The sequence below is a fragment of the Nicotiana tabacum genome, chromosome 17 (genome assembly GCF_000715075.1).
Source record: "Nicotiana tabacum cultivar K326 chromosome 17, ASM71507v2, whole genome shotgun sequence".
NCBI classification, from domain to species: Eukaryota; Viridiplantae; Streptophyta; class Magnoliopsida; order Solanales; family Solanaceae; genus Nicotiana; species Nicotiana tabacum.
Genome location: NC_134096.1, coordinates 117,019,833 through 117,040,191, shown reverse-complemented (window position 1 = coordinate 117,040,191; position 20,359 = coordinate 117,019,833).

Sequence of the window (20,359 nt, the reverse complement as noted above, 5' to 3'; positions counted from 1 at the left end):
GCCGTAAGCGGTGTCCTAGTTCGAGAAGAGCAAGGTACGCAATTCCCCGTTTATTATACGAGTCGAACCTTAGGAGAGGCGGAAACTAGATATCCGCTCCTAGAAAAATTGGCACTTGCACTGATAAGCGCCTCAAGAAAGTTAAGGTCGTACTTTCAATGTCATCCCATATGTGTATTGTCCACTTACCCGCTTCGTAATATTTTGCACAAACCCGAGTTATCAGGCCGACTGGCCAAATGGGCCGTCGAACTCAGTGGGTACGATATCGAATATCAACCTCGCACGGCCATCAAGTCTCAAATTTTAGCAGACTTCGTGGCCGATTTCACACCAACCCTCGTACCCGAAGTCGAAAAAGAACTGTTGAAATCAGGTACATCATCAGGGGTATGGATCCTTTTTACGGACGGGGCTTCGAACGTAAAAGGGTCCAGGCTGGGCATAGTTTTGAAACCACCCACGGGTAGCACTATTAGACAATCTATTAAAACTATCAGGTTGACTAACAACGAGGTCGAGTATGAAGCCATGATTGCAGGTCTCGAGCTAGCTAGAAACTTGGGAGCAGAAGTCATTGAAGCCAATTGCGACTCTTTGCTGGTGGTGAGTCAAGTAAACAAAACCTTCGAAGTTCGAGAAGGTAGAATGCAAAGGTATTTAGATAAACTGCTTATCACTTTGCGCCATTTCAAACAATGGACTTTACGGCATATACCACGGGAACAGAATAATGAGGCCGATGCACTTGCGAATTTGAGGTCGTCGGTCGAGGTAGATGATACGGGCTCAGGGAATGTTGTTCAACTTTCTAGATCGGTAATCGAAGAAGGTCACGCCGAAATAAATTCTACAAGCTTAACCTGGGATTGGAGAAACAAGTATATTGAATACTTTAAAAGCGAAAAACTCCTATCGGACCCTAAAGATTCCAGAACCCTACGGACCAAAGCTGCTCGATTCACGTTGGATTCAGACGGAACGTTGTACCGAAGAACGTTCGATGGACCGTTGGCAGTATGCTTGGGTCCGGGGGATGTCGATTACATCCTACGGGAAGTGCATGAGGGTACTTGCGGGAATCACTCTGGAGCCGATACATTAGTCCGAAAAATAATCAGAGCAGGGTATTATTGGATCGATATGGGAAAAGATGCGAAGGAATTTGTTTGTAAATGTGACAAATGTCAAAGGTTTGCACCGATGATCCACCAGCCCGGAGAGCAACTCCACTCAGTCCTATCCCCGTGGCCATTCATGAAATGGGGAGTGGATATCGTCGGCCCTCTGCCATCGACCCCAGGCGTTCGAGAAAATAAGAGAGAAAGAAGTTATAGACTTTATTTGGGATCATATCATATGCCGATTCGGGATACCCGCCGAAATAGTATGTGACAATAGAAAATAATTCGTTGGCGGCAAAGTAACAAGATTCCTCGAAGACCACAAGATAAGAAGGATATTGTCGACGCCATACCACCCCAGTGGGAATGGGTAGGCCGAATCAACAAACAAAACTGTCATTCAAAACTTAAAGAAGAGGTTGAACGACGCTAAAGGGAGATAGAGAGAAATCCTGCCCGAAGTCCTTTGGGCATATCAGACAACGTCAAAATCCAGTACAGGGGTGACCCCGTTCTCCTTAGTATATGGGTCCGAAGCATTGATACCAGTTGAAGTTAGTGAACCCAGTGCCAGATTTTGATTCGCGATGGAAGAATCAAATAACGAGGCTATGAATACAAGCCTCGAACTATCGGACGAAAGACGAGAAGCTGCTCTCGTCCGAATGGCCGCCCAAAAGCAGCGAATCGAAAGATATTATAATCGAAGAACCAAGCTCCGCCATTTCAAGCCATGGGACTTAGTGTTGAGAAAAATTACCATCAATACTCGAAATTCGAATGAAGGGAAGCTAGGACCGAATTGGGAAGGACCATATCAGGTACTCGAGAACATCGGAAAGGGGTCGTACAGGATCGGCGTTATAAACGGCAAACAACTATCAAGCAGCTGGAATGTATCACATCTAAAACGGTACTACTGCTAAGGTACAATATTTCCATATTCGTTTATATCTCAAAACTGACCCCTGCAGAAGTCCGAACAAGGGACAAACCTCTCGCTAGAAAGCACGCGTTGCACTCTTTTTCCCTTAGACCGGTTTTATCCTAAATGGGTTTTTCGGCAAGGTTTTTAATAAGGCAACCATTGATCGTGCAGCATTTACGACAATATCCGAGGTCCCGCAAGAAAGTTAATTCACAGCAACAGGGTCCCAATAGGAAAAACTATAAGAGCCAAATGGTCGAAGCGAACCATGCTCATATAGATTGGCCCGAACCCGGGCGTGTAATAACGTGCGAAGAAAGTTCTCTTCTTTATCGACATCTTATATCCAATGAAAATTCCTCTATTTTGAGATTTACTGTGCAATCAGAATTAAGATTCACTCGACCAAGCCTACGGGCTATTTTTATTTCGAGTTCGAGCAAACACTCACTCGACCATTAAGCCTACGGGCTACATTACTTCGAGTTCGAATCATTCACTCGACCAAGCCTATGGGCTATTTTTATTTCGAGTTCGAGCAAACACTCACTCGACCATTAAGCCTACGGGGTACATTACTTCGAGTTCGAATCATTCACTCGACCAAGCCTACGGGCTATTTTTATTTCGAGTTCGAGCAAACACTCACTCGACCATTAAGCCTACGGGCTACATTATTTCGAGTTCGAACCATTCACTCGACTAAGCCTACGGGCTACATTACTTCGAGTTCGAATTATTCATTCGATTAAGCCTACGGGCTACATTAATTCGAGTTCAAATCATTCATTCAACTAAGCCTACGGGCTACATTAATTCGAGTTCGAATCATCCATTCGACTAAGCCTATGAGCTACATTAATTCGAGTTCGAATCATTCACTCGACTAAGCCTACGGGCTACATTTTTGAGTTCGAGCAAATACTCGCTTGACCATTATGCCCACGGGCTATATTTCTTCAAGATCGAAGCATTGACAACTAATAAGCCTAAAGGGCTACATTATCCCAAGTTTGAGTAAACATTCGCTCGGTTGCAGAGGCTAAGAGGTCCAAATTTGATTAAGTTGTTTAAAAAATTGTGGAAACATTCATAAGGCGAATAAAGTCCTCGCAAAACGGGAAACAAAAACAGAAGCAAGTCGGCAAAAGGGGAGATATGTCTATACACAAATTTATCTGCATGGGTGATTACAACGTAAAAACTAAGAACTAAATTTCTCGACCGAGAGCGGTCTATTCTTCATCAGGTTCCCCCCATTTTCGGATCCGCTCTTGCTCCCATCGTCGTCATCATCACCATTAGAAACCAGAGCTTCAGCATCAGCTTTGAGTTCTTTTGCCCTTTTTATCTCTTTAGCGAGATCGAAGCCACGAGCATGAATCTCCTCGAGAGTTTCCCTTATGGATCGGCACTTAGCAAGTTCGGCGACCCAATGCGCTCGACTATCAGTGGACTCGGCTGCCTCTCTTTCCTAGACTTGGGCAGCTTCAGCATCGGCCCGATAGATGGCCACGAGCGCATCTGCATTTCCCTTTTTAGCATCGGATTCGGCCTTGGCGAGTGCAGAGGCCAACCGAGCCTCAAGCTTCTCAATTCTTCTTGCTTGAACCAGGACTTTTTCCTTCATTTTCTGAAGTTGGGTTTCAGACGATGATAACTGGGCTTGAGCAGTCTCTTTTTCTGCAGCAAAGCGGTCCATACCTTCTTTCTACCGCAAGGACTCCATCCTTATCACGTCGACCTCCTCACGAAGCTTCCCGATCATCTCGATTTTTTGCTGCATTTGTGAGACCGAAATGTTAGCTATCATTCTGGTATCAAGCCCATAGGCTTTCAAAAGAATCATTACCTGCTCAGACAAATCATTCTGATCTCAATAAGCCTTGGCCATCTCAGCTCGGAGGTCTTTTATTTCCTCCTCTCTCTGCCCTAAGGAAAGTCTAAGGGAGTTCCTCTCGTCAGTAGCGCGGTGTAGGTCGGACGCGTATCGATGCAACTCATTCTGGGAACGAGAACATTGTTCTCGATGGACTGCCGCTGCCTACAAAGAAACAAGAAGAAAAGTTAACGAAAAACTAACATAAAGATAATACCGACAAAATAATTTTAAAGGCTCACCTGATTCAAAGCCTGACGCAATCCTTAAAAAAGATCCGACTCATCACCAGCACCGGCAACGTCCTCAATACCGGTAAACAGGTCACGAAACGGATCTTCTTCATCGTGTGGCCTGTCTAGATCGAGGGCTCCCAGAGCTTGAGCTTCCCGAATCACCCCTGCGGAAAAAGCGGGAAAGGTAGACGAATCCTCGATCGCTGCTGCCCTAAATGACTCGTTGGGAGCGTTCCCCTCAGCTCGGAAGGGTTCGAGGGGATCTTCGATCGTATCCCCTACCGGTTGACTCTGATGAGAGGCATCTTCGACATCCGATAGTTCGGGAACTCTACCTGAATATTTCTCCGGTATATCTTCAGTTCGAGGCGGAGCCTCATAGAGCATCATCGATCCAGCCGATGATGAGGCATCGGTGGCTTTCTTCGTTCGGACCGCCAGCGCGGACTCATTGTTCTCTTCTTCTTCTTCTTCTTCTTCTTCTTCTTCATCTTCATCCCTTAGATGCAGAACGGATTCCACGGTCAAAGGAATGACATTCTTATTCGGCTTACGAGCCGTCCTCTTCTTCGATTTTGGATATTCGGGAACCGAGGCTCTCTTCCTTTTATTTTCCTTCACCGGCTTTGGGACAGAGGTCAAAACATCCTCCTCATTAGACAGGGGCCTCAAGACCGTGTCTTTACCCAAACCTGCATATGGGAAACCTTATAAAAAATATTTTGAGAAATGCCTCGTTCGGATCATCAGAGTCCGAGAAATGAGCTTACCGTGATTTTTGGCCTCCCACCGACCCTTTGACAAATCACGCCATGAGCGCTCAGCGTATGTGGAGGTCGAAACAAGAGCTCGTACCCAGTTCTTGAGATTGGGAACCGCTCCGGGCATCCAGGGAACTGCTACATCACAAAAGGAGGAGTGTCAATAAGAGAATAAATGGAAGAACAAAATAGAAGCAACAACAAGATCACACTTACGTTTCATATTCCACTCCTCAGGAAAGGGCATCTTTTCAGTCAGAATCAGGTCCGAAGTCCTTACTCGAACGAACCTGCCCATCCAACCCCAGTCCCTGTTCTCATCAATACTCGAGAACAGAGCCTTGGTAGCCCGACGCTGGAGTTTTATTAACCCTCCTCGAAAAATTCGAGGACGGTACAACCGAATAAGATGATCGAGGGTGAACGACATCCCCTCAATTTTGCTCACAAAATATCGGATTAGGATAATGATCCGCCATAAAGAAGGATGGACCTGGCCTAGGGTTACCTGATATTGTCGACAGAAGTCAATAATGACGGAATCGAGGGGACCCAAAGTAAAAGGGTAAGTATATATAGTCATAAACCCTTTCACGCAAGAAGTGATATCTTCGTTAGGGGTAGGTATTATTATTTCTTTTTCACCCCAATTGCAATTCTTCTTTAACAGATCGAGGTGCTTCTCGGTTATCGAACACATGTACCTCGATACTGACTCACATCGGCCAGGGACCGATGAACCTTTATCAACCTTAAAATTTGAAGTAAGGACACACGCCCCGGGAACATACTCCTCAGGCCGTGGTTCTACCGGTGTCTCATCAGCGACACACTGTAAAGATGAAATCTTCTCTTTCTGAGGAATGGTTTGCGATGTTTTCGCCATTTTTGAATTCAAAAGTAAGGAATAGAAGAAAGTGACAGAGATTTGGTAGAATTGAAGAGAGGTTTTTGTGGAAAGAAATCACAGCTTTACTGGTAAGTTGGAGAGTACGAAGAAGAACTTGGAAAATTTTGGAAGATAGAAGATGTAAAAATGGTAAAAGATAAAAGTAAGGGTTATTTATAGGTTCAAACGATGGCGGTTCAGTATCAGCAGTGGCCGACCACCGCCTGACATGCATTAAATGCCTTGAAAGACTAAACTGACAGGACAACTACCAAATGCATCATGGTCGAACCCGATGGAAACGACAAGATATAATCCGATCGAGCTGTTGAAAATCATATCGTTTCTCGCCATATTCTTTCTGAGAAACGAGGGGACTATCTGTATACGGTCGAAATAGATTTCAGCCTTGGCATGTCCGATCGAGTTCAAAGGATGATGTATCGAAGTAAGATCCCGAAGGGGGACGAACTAACCTCGAACCCGGGGAGGCCGGTCCGTGTCGAGATCGATATCATAATCAAACTCGAATAAGAATCGAACCATGATGCAGGATAGACCTACCGTGCTGATAATCCATAGACCAACCAACATTGACCTGAAATCAATTCGAGGGCTCGAACCAGGATCGGGCTCGAACCAAGATCACAAGTTCGAGCCGAAATCAAGCTCAAACCAAAATCGAGGATTCTAAGTAAGATCGAGCTCGCAGACAAAAGTTGTTGCAATCCCACTAGAGAGAATCTTGGCAGAAATTATGGAAAAGCTGACTTATCATGGGTCTCCCACTGAATATTTATTTTATTATGCTTGGAGCCGAATCCCTCCACTATAAAAGGGCTTGGTTATCATTTCTGTAGGACAAGTTTTTCTAAAACTTACATTGTAATTAAAGTACTATATTCTTCTACGGTAAAGAATCGCTCTTTCAGTTTCTTAGATTGATTCTATTTGTCGAATTCTAAGGTTCATTGTTCTTGATAACCTTATCCAGATTGCATTATCTCCAATCTACATTTACATTTTTATTTATCCTTGTAGTTTGTATCAAGTTATGCCACATATCCTCGGAACTGCGTATAAATTCAACTCTATCCATTTTTCGGGTAAACATGGGGAAAGGAACATTGCTTCACTTGTACCAGTTAAGTTCTGCACCTTTTGGTTTACTTTTACTTACTTCCCTTTTTCAATATCAGCAACTCATTAAAAATGCAATTATACCCAAGAACAAAAAGTTTTTTATGCTTAATTCATGAGATTTTCTATTACATTCACAAAGACATACATTAATAAGTTCCTTCGTGCTTTTTTTGGACAATGTGTATAGTTTTTTTCAAAATACTTATTGAGCCTTAGCATGTATTCAATTCAAGTTATTGCAGTTTGTGTATTCTTGGTGTAATTGTAAGATGGCCCCAGGATGTTAACAATTTTGTGGATTTTCTAAACTACTGCAGACATGAGAGGATAGAATTAAATGAGAAGTAATATTTATCTGTCTGTTGATGGTAGTTGATGCATACTTTAAAGGACTTCTTAGCTAACAAGAAATAATTATATGTTAGGCTATCCGAATTTAATATTTTACAAGGCTTCTTCAACAGTACTGACATTAGCAAACTAATGTTTCACATGCATTCTTTTTATTTTTAATGTACCGCCAAGAAAAATACTTCTGTATTCTTTCACTTTTGTCTTCTTATAGAGATTTTGTATGTTTAAAAACGTTGTTTGGGAAAAATGATTAATGAAGTATTTACAAAATTAAGTTGTTCTTTTTTAAATCTCGTGATGTGGAGAACGATCCTAATCCGACTTTAGGAAAGTATAGTCTCAGGTTGAGCTTGAGCAGATATGAATCAAAAATTTTACTAAATTGAGTCTTTTTATTTCAGGATAAATGTGCTCAGCATATCTGATTCTATACTTTGACCATGTTTTCTCCTTACATTTCTTTTGATTAAAAAGGTAAATTTTCTAATTACAAACAACACCGAGATTGTGCTGATAAGTTCAACAAACTAGCTAGAGTATAATTCTTTCGGCTATTACATACAGTATTATGGGCTCTATCATCTTACCAGCCGTTAGGAACACTTTTCAAATTACATTACAGACCTTACAATAAACTACATCTATAATACCAAAATCGCCAACTCGGAACAAAGAATATATATCCATCTTTTAGAACTTTCAAATTTCTACATTCACTTGGCATCTTTAGAATGCTGAAAGAGATCTAGGGCGTGGGGTATTTATATGAAATTTCATCTTCAAACCTTCTATATGTCGACTGTCTTACTCTATTTCTCGAAGATAATAATGGAAGAGGAAAGTTTACTGTCTTATTTTGTCACTGCTTTTTGGCTATGGCAGCATCCAAAGAAATAGGATGAGGTATGGAATGGAGGTTGATTGATTGGAATATACATTATTAGGAAAAGATTAAAGTTATTTGCCTACTTTGATTTGTGGGATGAATGCTCAGGAATGTTTATGTTAGGCAACAAATCTATAGTTGTACTTATTCTTGGTATAAAAAAAGAAGATAGATGATTGAAGAAAACAATAAGAAAAAAAGTACTTTTGAATCTTTCAACTTCTGATTTGTTGGTTGTAACTCCATAAAACTAATCTACAACACAGTATCAAAGAAACAAAGCTGGAATTTATTGTTGATGCTTTTGGGTTGCAACTGAGATTTATTTGATACTCAAATGACATAAGTGATCAGAACGAAATATTAAGATTACTCTAGAATATGAGACATTATCGCTCTATGCTGGAGTATACTGAAGATTAAGAGCTTTCATTCATTGGGTTCTCTGATTTGGTTGATACTGTTAGTCCCACCAATATTGCTGTATTTGTAAATAATAATTCTGGGAAATATAAGTTATAGTAATGAAACAGTAATTAATTCGAGCCCACTGAATTCACAGTGCTTCCTTAAGGATTTTAATCCCCTCCTAGTACCCAAGGTTATGGATTATTTCCTCCCAAGATAGAACGAATCACACACTGGTGTAGCGGTACTTCAAACCCTAGTGTTTCAGCGAACACAAAGTTCGGTAGCAAATCACAATTATAGTTATTTTGTTTGAAGTTAAAACAACGCAGAACAAAGGAGTAGAAACTCAAAAAATCGTATGGAAATGCTGAGAGGAAGGAGTGCGATGTATAGCCAAAGTTGAGCGTTTTCAGTTTGGTGTATTTCTTCAACAGCTGCTGCACATATTTATAGCAGTCAGCTTTGAAGATGAACGACCCTCCACCCTCCATGGTGGAGCATGCACTAGCTTGTTTGTGGAGCAAGCACTTACAAATGCGGATAATCTTACGTTAATATTTACTATTAACAAATAAATTTGGTCCAAAAAATTAATCAATCAATCGATCGATCCGAAGCCGAAGCCGAGCCGAGCAAGCAACGACGACGACGGCGCGAGGCTTGCTTTCTTCTTAACTCTTTAAGAGCTACAAGAAGAGCAATTATATATATACCCACCAAAAATCTTTTCCTCTTCCAATATGGGACAATGTCTCATTGTCAAGAGGGGAAAACTTAAAATTTTACTCAAAAATTTCATTTTTCCCTCCATTTTCCATTCACCCTCATTCTAAGACTATTTCATCTTAAATAACAAAAATCTCAACAATCCCCCACATGAATGGGGAATGGCTATATCACGGAAGTATGCATGAAAAAACTGTGTGATTTGCAAGCAATGATTAATCGCATCTGGATAAGTAGGTTTTCCTTTGAACTTTCCGTAGTGAACTTATGTCGGATATACTCGGTCAATCGGTAGATTTGATATCTTTGAACCGTCGATCTTTGGTGTATACCTAGATAACCATAAGTCACACAATCAACTCTTAATCGTCTTTCGTTCTCATTGTTGTGTTCGTTTCAGCCATGAACACCGCCTGGTTTCATCAGTACGTAGAGAACTGGCCTTACAAAGTTCTCCTTGAAGCGGCTAACACTTCACACTTACATAGGTGATTCCTAAACGTGTTATCCTGTAGATACACTATTTGATATACCCCGTATCAAATTTAGAAATCATTAAAAAGCCTTAATGCTTTATCCTTGGTACTGAACATTGTCTCATCACGAGAATGGACTAAAATTTTATTTGACAATGTTGAACCGTCATTAATGACTTTGTTTGATCTCCTTGAACCTAGATCTTGGGATCTCCAGTCTTCTAGGTAGAGTTACCGCCACAATAACTTATTCTCGGCCATAGCCCCATTCCCCTTGATGATTTCTCAACTACCTCTCTAGTTAGGCCTTTTGTAAGTGGATCCGACATATTATCACTTGACTTTATATAGTCAATCGTGATAATTCCTCTAGAGAGTAATTGCCTAACGATTTTATGTCTTCGTCATATATGACGAGATTTACCGTTATACATAACGCTCCCAGCCCTTCCAATTGCCGCTTGACTATCACAATGTATGCATATTGGTGCCAACGGTTTGGGCCAAAATGGAATGTCTTCCAAGAAATTCCGGAGCCATTCAGCTTCTTTACCGGCTTTATCTAAGGCTATGAATTCAGCCTCCATTGTAGAGCGGGCAATACATGTTTGTTTGGACGACTTCCAAGATACCGCTCCTCCACCAATAGTGAATACATATCCACTCGTGGACTTAGAATCAGTTGAACCGGTGATCCAATTTGCATCACAGTATCCCTCAATCACCGCAGGGAATTTACTGTAGTGCAAGTCAAAATTTTGGGTATGTTCTAAATATCCCAAAACTCGTTTCATTGCCATCCAATGAGATTGGCCTGGATTGCTCGTATATCGACTCAGTTTACTTATAGCATAAGCTATATCTGGTCGTGTACAATTCATGATATACATTAAGTATCCCAACACACGAGCATAATCCAATTGTGATATGCTTTGGCCTTTATTCTTTGCTAATGCAAGATTCATGTCAATTGGAGTCTTTGCAACTTTAAAGCCCAAGTGCTTGAATTTTTCAAGTACTGTCTTAATATATTGAGATTGTGACAATGCCAGACCTTGAGGAGTCTTATGGATCTTAATTCCCAGAATTAAATCAGCAACTCCCAAGTCTTTCATATCAAACTTGCTATTGAGCATACTCTTAGTAGCATTTATGTTGGCAATGTCATTACTCATTATCAGCATATCATCCATATATAGGCAAACAATGACTATGTGATTTGGAACATTTTTAATGTACACACATTTATCACATTCATTTATCTTAAAACCATTTGACAACATTCTTTGGTCAAATTTCGCATGCCATTGTTTGAGTGCTTGTTTTAGTCCGTAAAGAGACTTAACAAGTCTACATACTTTCTTTTCTTTACCTGGAACCACAAACCCTTCAGGTTGTTCCATGTAAATTTCTTCCTCCAACTCTCCATTTAAGAAGGCCGTCTTAACATCCATTTGATGAATTTCAAGACCATACACTGCAGTTAATGCTACTAACATCCATATGGACGTAATTCTTGTAACTGGAGAGTATGTATCAAAGTAGTCTAGACCTTCTCCTTGTCTATACCCTTTGACTACGAGTCTTGCCTTGAATTTATCAATAGTGCCATCATCTTTGATTTTTCTCTTAAAAATCCATTTAGAACCCAAAGGTTTATTTCCAGGAGGAAGATCAACCAATTCCCATGTATGGTTGTTCAATATGGATTCTATTTCACAATTGACTGCCTCTTTCCAAAATAATGATTCCGAAGAAGTCATAGCTTCTTTAAATGTTTGAGGCTCATTCTCCAATAAGAAAGTCACAAAATCTGGTCCAAATGAAGTAGACGTTCTTTGACGTTTACTACGTCTTGGATCCTCCTGATTACATATACTTTCTTTTGTTTCTTCCCGAGGTCGTTTAGATCCTTCACCAAACGACTCACATTCCTTTTTATACGGATATATATTTTCAAAGAACTCAACATTATCTGATTCTATAACCGTATTATTATGAATGTCGGAATTTTCTAATTTATGAACTAGAAATCGATATGCTTTACTATTTGTCGCATATCCTATGAAAACACAATCAACGGTTTTCGGTCCTATCTTTACCCTTTTGGGTTTAGGAACTTACACATTTGCCAAACACCCCCACACTTTAAAATAATTCAAGTTGGGCTTCCTTCCTTTCCATTTTTCATATGGAATGGATTGTGTTTTGCTATGGGGCACTCGATTTAATATTCGATTAGCCGTAAGAATGGCTTCCCCCACAAGTTCTGTGGCAAACCAGAACTTATCAACAACGCGTTCATCATCTCCTTTAATGTGCGATTCTTTCTTTCCGCAATCCCATTAGATTGGGGCGTGTAAGGGGCTGTTGTTTGATGAATAATTCCATATTCTAAACATATTTCTTCAAAAGGAGATTCATATTCACCACCCCTATCACTTCTTATCATTTTTACTTTCTTGTTAAGTTGCGTTTCAACTTCATTTTTGTATTGCCTGAATGCGTCTATTGCTTCATCTGTACTATTCAGTAAGTAAACATAGCAATATCGAGTACCATCGTCAATAAAAGTTATGAAATACTTCTTTCCACCGCGAGATGGTATTGACTTCATGTCACAAATATCTGTGTGAATTAAGTCTAAAAGATTTGAATTCCTTTCAACTGACTTATAAGGATGTTTAACATACTTAGATTCCACACATGTTTGGCATTTTGATTTTTTGCATTCAAACTTAGGCAGTACTTCCAAGTTAATCATTTTCCGTAAGGTTTTATAATTGACATGACCCAAACGTACATGCCATAAACCATTTGACTCAAGTAAGTAAGAAGAAGCTGAAATATTATTATTGTTTTCCACAACCATTACATTTAGATTGAAAAGGCCCTCGGTGAGGTAACCTTTTCCTACAAATATTTCATTCTTACTTATGACAACCTTGTTGGACACAAAAACGCACTTAAAACCGTGCTTAACAAGAAGTCCAGTAGAGACTAAATTCTTTCTCATTTCGGGAACATGAAGGACATTGTTAAAAATCATGACCTTGCGAGAAGTCATTTTCAGAAATATCTTCCCATATCCTTCAACTTTTGCTGTTGAAGCATTTCCCATATAAACTGTCTCTCCGGGTCCAGCAGGAGCATAAGTAGCAAAAGCTTCTCTAACTGCACAAACATGGCGAATGGCTCCAGAATCAAATCACCACTGTTTAGGATTTCCCACCAAGTTACATTCAGAAAGCATGGCACACAAGTTATCAACATCATCATGCTTTACTACCATGTTTGCTTGACCCCTTTTCTTGTCTTTCTTCGGAGCACGACACTCCGTAGATTTGTGTCCGATTTTCCCACAGTTGTAGCAGTTTCCACTGAACCGCTTCTTGCTTGGGTTGTATTTCGGAACAGAAGCCTTCTTCCTCTTTTTGTTATCTTCAACAATATTTGCTCCCATTATTGTTGAATTTCTACGGCCTCTCCTTTCAGCAGTTTTATTGTCCTCTTCGATTCTCAACTGAACAATGAGATCTTCAAGGGACATTTCCTTTCGTTTGTGTTTCAAATAATTTTTTGAAGTCCTTCCACAACGGAGGCAACTTCTCAATAATTGCTGCTACTTGGAATGCTTCATTGATGACAAGATCTTCAGCAAATAGATCATGAATAATCACTTGCAATTCCTAAACTTAGGTAATAACAGACTTGCTATCTACCATTTTGTAGTCCAAAAATTTTGCGGCAATGAATTTCTTCATCCCAGCATCTTCAGTTTTATATTTCTTTTCAAGCGCATTCCACAATTCTTTTGACGTCTCCACGCCACTATATACATTATACAGATTATCATCTAGTCCGCTAAGAATATAATTCTTGCATAAAACATCAGAATGCTTCCACGCTTCAATCACGACAAAGCATTCATTCTCTGGAGTTTTATCTGGCAGATCAGGAACATCTTCCTTGATGAACTTTTGTAGACATAACGTAGTTAAGTAGAAGAACATCTTCTGCTGCCAGCGCTTGAAATCAATCCCGGAAAATTTTTCGGGTTTTTCTGCTCGTGCCAACGTCGGTGTTCGGCTTGTCGATGCGTTGGCAGTCACCGTCGGAACAGCTTGGTTTTTGCTTTTAGTCATCATTTTTTTTTCCTGTAAAAGAATGACACAAACAAACTTTTAATAAACGTTTTCAAACTAGAGTAAAAATCACGTAGATTTTAATCTCCAACAAAACGCCACGAAGGCTTTACTCTCCAAAACAGGAGTACACAAAACCACAAAGGTTTTAGTTTGCAGAATAATAAGAATAATACAAATACAGAAATAAATATTAAATTCCTTAAGATTGTTAGTCCCGCCAATATTGCTGTATTTGTAAATAATAATTCTGGGAAATATAAGTTATCGTAATGAAACAGTAATTAATTCGAACCCACTGAATTCATAATGTTTCCTTAAGGAATTTAATCCCCTCCTAGTACCCAAGGTTATGAATTATTTCCTCCCAGGATAGAACGAATCACACACTGGTGTAGCGGTACTTCAAACCCCAGTGTTTCAGCGAACACAAAGTTCAGTAGTAAATCACACTTACAGTTGCTTTGTTTGAAGTTAAAACAATGCAGAACAAAGGAGTAGAAACTCAGAAAATCGTATGAAAATGCTGAGAGGAAGGAGTGCAATGTATAGCCAAAGTTGAGCGTTTTCAGTTTGGTGTATTTCTTCAACAGCTGCTGCACATATTTATAGCAGTCAGCTTTGAAGATGAACGACCCTCCACCCTCCATGGTGGAGCATGCACTAGCTTGTTTGTGGAGCAAGCACTTACAAATGCGGATAATCTTACGTTAATATTTACTATTAACAAATAAATTTGGTCCAAAAAATTAATCAATAAATCGATCCAAATCCGAAGCCGAGCGAGCGACGACGGTGACGGCGCGAGGCTTGCTTTCTTCTTAATTCTTTAAGAGCTACAAGAAGAGCAATTATATATATACCCACCAAAAATCTTTTTCTCTTCCAATATGGGACAATGTCTCATTGTCAAGAGGGAAAAACTTAAAATTTTACTCAAAAATTTTATTTTTCCCTCCATTTCCCATTCACCCTCATTTTAAGACTATTTCATCTTAAATAACAAAAATCTCAACAATCCCCCACATGAATGGGGAATGGCTATATCATGGAAGTATGCATGGAAAAACTGTGTGATTTGCAAGCAATGATTAATCGCATCTGGATAAGTAGGTTTTCCTTTGAACTTTTCGTAGTGAACTTATGTCGGATATACTCGGTCAATCGGTAGATTTGATATCTTTGAACCGTCGATCTTTGGTGTATAACTAGACAACCATAAGTCACACAATCAACCCTTAACCGTTTTTGGTTCTCATTGTTGTGTTCGTTTCAGCCATGAACACCGCCTGGTTTCATAAATGCGTAGAGAACTGGCCTTACAAAGTTCTCCTTGAAGCGTCTAACACTTCACACTTACATAGGTGATTCCTAAACGTGTCATCCTATAGATACACTATTTGATATACCCCGTATCAAATTTAGAAATCATTAAAAAGCTTTAATGTTAGTCCCGCCAATATTGCTGTATTTATAAATAATAATTCTGGGAAATATAAGTTATCGTAATGAAACAGTAATTAATTCGAGCCCACTGAATTCACAGTGTTTCCTTAAGAAATTTAATCCCCTCCTAGTATCCAAGGTTATGGATTATTTCCTCCCAGGATAGAACGAATCACACACTGGTGTAGCAGTACTTCAAACCCCAGTGTTTCAGCGAATACAAAGTTCGGTAGCAAATCACACTTAAAGTTGCTTTGTTTGAAGTTAAAACAATGCAGAACAAAGGAGTAGAAACTCAGAAAATCGTATGAAAATGCTGAGAGGAAGGAATGCAATGTATAGCCAAAGTTGAGCGTTTTCAGTTTGGTGTATTTCTTCAACAGCTGCTGCACATATTTATAGCAGTCAGCTTTGAAGATGAACGACCCTCCACCCTCCATGGTGGAGCATGCACTAGCTTGTTTGTGGAGCAAGCACTTACAAATGCGGATAATCTTACGTTAATATTTACTATTAACAAATAAATTTGGTCCAAAAAATTAATCAATTAATCCGGAGCCGGAGCCGAGCGAGCGACGACGACGGCGCGAGGCTTGCTTTCTTCTTAACTCTTTAAGAGCTACAAGAAGAGCAATTATATATATACCCACCAAAAATCTTTTCCTCTTCCAATATGGGACAATGTCTCATTGTCAAGAGGGAAAAACTTAAAATTTTACTCAAAAATTTCATTTTTCCCTCCATTTCCCATTCACCCTCATTTTAAGACTATTTCATCTTAAATAACAAAACCTCAACAGATACATTTAAAAATCAAGTAGCAGGTAAGAAGATCGTATGGAGATCATCTTAATTAGGTATATTTTACTTTTATAATGTTAATGATTGCGACGTAGCTCTCAAAAGGAATTTTATGTCATTTTTTAATGTGAAAAACCCAGAAATTACTATCTCGCGAGGGACTAGAGTATGTGCAGGAAATGAAGATTAATCCTTGAGAAATTCTTGAAATATTTCAATCAACTCCTCTGAGATAGTTCAAATGCTTGAATATTCTGATGTCCTGCTAACTCCTTTGCTTTTACACATAGAATAAAAGTTACTAAGCTACTAAAACATAAAAATTTAGCAACAAGTGTAAATGTTCGTTCGCAAATATCCTAATTGATTCCCTCATATAAATTAATAACATGTTTTTCTATATATCAACAATTGTTTTGCAGGAAAATAAAGTCCTTACCGCAGCTTGCTTCTGACTTTTTATCTTGTACATAGATGTTCCAGTGACTACTATATGCGTGGAGCAAAAGTAATCAAAATTACAGCTTTATCTTCTCCTTCCCTTTCATTTTTTTCAATAATAATAATTGCAGCAAGTTTGAACTTTGAATAATGCTTCTGTCACAGGATAGTATCTTCTTTAGCTGGATTGACAGTAATGCTGCTCTGATTGCCGATCAGTCTGGTGTGCTGCGATTGTATTAATTGGTAAGCTCTTTTTTTCTGATTTTGTTTTTTGAGCGTTTGATTTGTTTGATTAGTGGATGTCTGCATGTGAGTTTTATTTCTCTAGTTTTCTTTTTGCACCATTCCTAGCCTCAACATTCCTTTCTTCTTTTCGCTTTTTTTAAGTTGTGAGGGCACAGGGTATTTGTATTGGTAAAAAATAAATGTTACACGTGAAATTATATGAGGATGACAGGGCAAGATATGTGGATCACTAAGAAGATGACAACTGGAGTGACGCATTAAAAGATTCACAATTTACAACAGGTACGAACAAATCACTCACGAGACGAAAGGGTAAGGTTGCTCGAGCCTAAATTACTCGGTGAAGAGACACAAGCATGAAGAATTAAGACAGTAAAGAGGGGAGATTCATGAACCTCTAATTAATGTGGAAGAAGAATCAGAACCGTTACAAAATCTTCATGAATAATTACGGTTGCCAATTTTAACGTTTCATTAATGTCATTAATGCTCATAATGATTCGGTCATAAAAGGGAAGAAATGTTATATTTGTAAATTCCTATATAAGGGAAGGAAATTTCACTTGTAAGGACACGTTCTGATGAATATTGGAATATAATTACTTTCTTGTGCTTTCTATTAATTACTTTGTCATTTCTGATTCTGATTTCCTTTCTTATTTTTGAGAGAATATTGAATTTCTTGATTATCAGTAACCCGAGTTCTTCTAAAAATAGGCTTTGACTCAGAATCTAATTCTTTGATTAAACAAATTGGTTCCGTTACCGAAATCTAATAAACTTTTCTTACTTTCCAAATCACTCAATCATGTCGAATGTCAATGACAATAACCAGCAGGTGGAAGGAGTTCCGTCACCTCAAGGAAGCCCACGCAATTCAAGAGAAGCATCACCAGAAAGATTCACTACTCATAACAATGAACAACATGGAAATGAACAAACTGTCGAGCATGATGTTGTGAAGCAGTTAATTGCTGAGTACGTGAATGATGCTCTCCAGGTTTTTGTGAGGGGAATACCAATTGTACCACCCACACCTCCACCAACTAATACTGCAACTGTGGAAATTCCACGATCATGGTTAGCTAATTCTGGAAGCGGAGGAACTCCCAACGAGTCACGTGATGGGAGACCAGGTACGCCTAATAATTCTGATTTATAAACTTTAATACTAACCTTGCAGAAACAGGTGAAGGAACAAAACGACCGTATTGAGCAAATACCTGACGTACCACATGTGATCAAAGGAGTTGATTTCGACAAATATTCACAACAACCATGGAAACCAAGCGCAGCTCCATTACCAATTCCCAAAAGTTCAAAATGTCTAACATCCCGAAATACGATGGAACGACCGATCCACGTGACCACGTTACTGCATTCACCACGGGAGTAAAAGGCAATGATTTAACCAAGCAGGAGATTGAATCCGTGCTGGTCAAAAAGTTTGGGGAAACACTTACTAAAGGAGCGTTAACATGGTACTCTCTTTTACCTGAAAATTCTATTGACTCTTTTGCTGAGCTTGCAGATCTATTTATAAAAGCACACTCGGGTGCACAAAAAGTTGAAAAGAGAATGGAGGATATATTTAAAGTAAAGCAAGGAGATACAAAATTACTTCGAGAGTTTGTAGACAGATTCCAACGTGAAAGAATATTGCTACCAAGAGTACCCGACAATTGGGCAGCCATGGCATTTGCAAGCAATTTAAACGAGAAAAGTTCAGAAGCTACGAGGAGGCTTAAAGAGAGCCTACGAGAATTCCCTGCCACGGCATGGAATGATGTCTATAATAGGTACAGAACCAAATTACGAATCGAAGAAGATATCGTAGCTCAGTCAAAGGTTGAGGAAAAAATAGGTCCGAGGCGGTCGGAATCTGAGAAGAGGTCTGGTAAGAATAGGTATGAGCCTTATATGGGACCTTCGGGGCGAGAAGCTCATTCCAAATTCGAAAATGTGCGGGCTGATCACAGGTTCGCAAATAGAGATTCAGGTTCATCATCATCGAGATTCAGAAAAAATCAAGGTGAACGTAACAGAGATGCTAATGCAAACGCAAGGATTGGGGACTACAATTTTAACGTGAGTACCTCCGAGTTGGTCGTTGTTTTAAGAAGCATGGGAGATAAGGTACGATGGCCTAAAGAGATGAGATCAAATCCAAATAGAAGAAACCCAGACTTTTGGTGCGAGTTCCATAATGATCGCGGCCATAGAACATCAGACTGCAGATTATTACAAGGTAAGGTGGAACATTTATTAAAGCAGGGCTATCTGACGGAATTGTTCAGCGAGAAAGGCAAAACTTACATGAAAAATAGGCAAGAGCCCTCAAAACCTCCGTCTCCAAAGAGAACAGTAAATGTGATAAACGGCGGGGAAGAAGTCAATGGCGTAACCTATACAGTCGCGAGAAAAACAACAAAGTTCACAGTAACTCACGAGAAGCGAACTCGCCAAACTCTGGAAGACGGCAACATAACCTTTGATGATGCAGATGCCGATGGGTTAATGATTCCTCACAACGATGCACTGGTAATATCTTTACTTATACATGATACTAATGTAAAACGAGTTTTGATTGACCCAGGTGGCTCTGTGAATATCATTTTATTATGAGTGGTGAACGAAATGCTGATGGGCGATCATGTAGTTCCAAAAGCACGTTCCTTATCTGGGTTTGATAACTCAACTATTATTACAAAGGGCGAGATTGAACTAAGCACATACGCAGAGGGGGTCATCAAAGAAACAAAATTTCAAGTGATAGACACAGATATGGCCTATAATATAATTCTTGGGAGGCTGTGGATTCATGATATGGATGTTGTGTCATCCACATTACATCAGGTTATCAAATTTCCTTCAAAATGGGGAATTCAACATATTCGAGGAGATCAACAAACTTCAAGGAACATCAATTCGGTGATACAGCCAAGTCAAAAAGATACGAGTGCAAATCAAAAAGATGCGGGTGCAAGTGAGAAAGATGCGGTAAATCAAATTTCAACAGAAATTGTATCAAAACAAACAGACGTGGATTCCAGACCAGATGTAATTCAAGAGCCAGAGGAGAACGAAAACATTAAAATAACGATTGCGGAGCTTGAAGCTGTTCCACTATTCGAACAATGGCCAGATCGAAGAATTCATATCGGAGCAAGGTTAAACCCAGATAAGAGAGGTAAGTTAATTAAATATTTAAAAGCTAACGCAGATTGTTTTGCATGGTCCCATTTAGATATGACAGGTATACCTCCGGAGGTGATGACTCATAAATTAAATGAAGATCCATCATTCATACCTGTCAAACAAAAGAAGAGAAAGCAAAGATCATTCAAAAATCAAGTGATCGATGAAAAGTAGAATAGAAACTCAAAATGAAATATTATAAGAGTAGAACAGAAACTCAAAATGAAATACTATATAAACCCGGTTAAAACTAAGTATAAACTTAT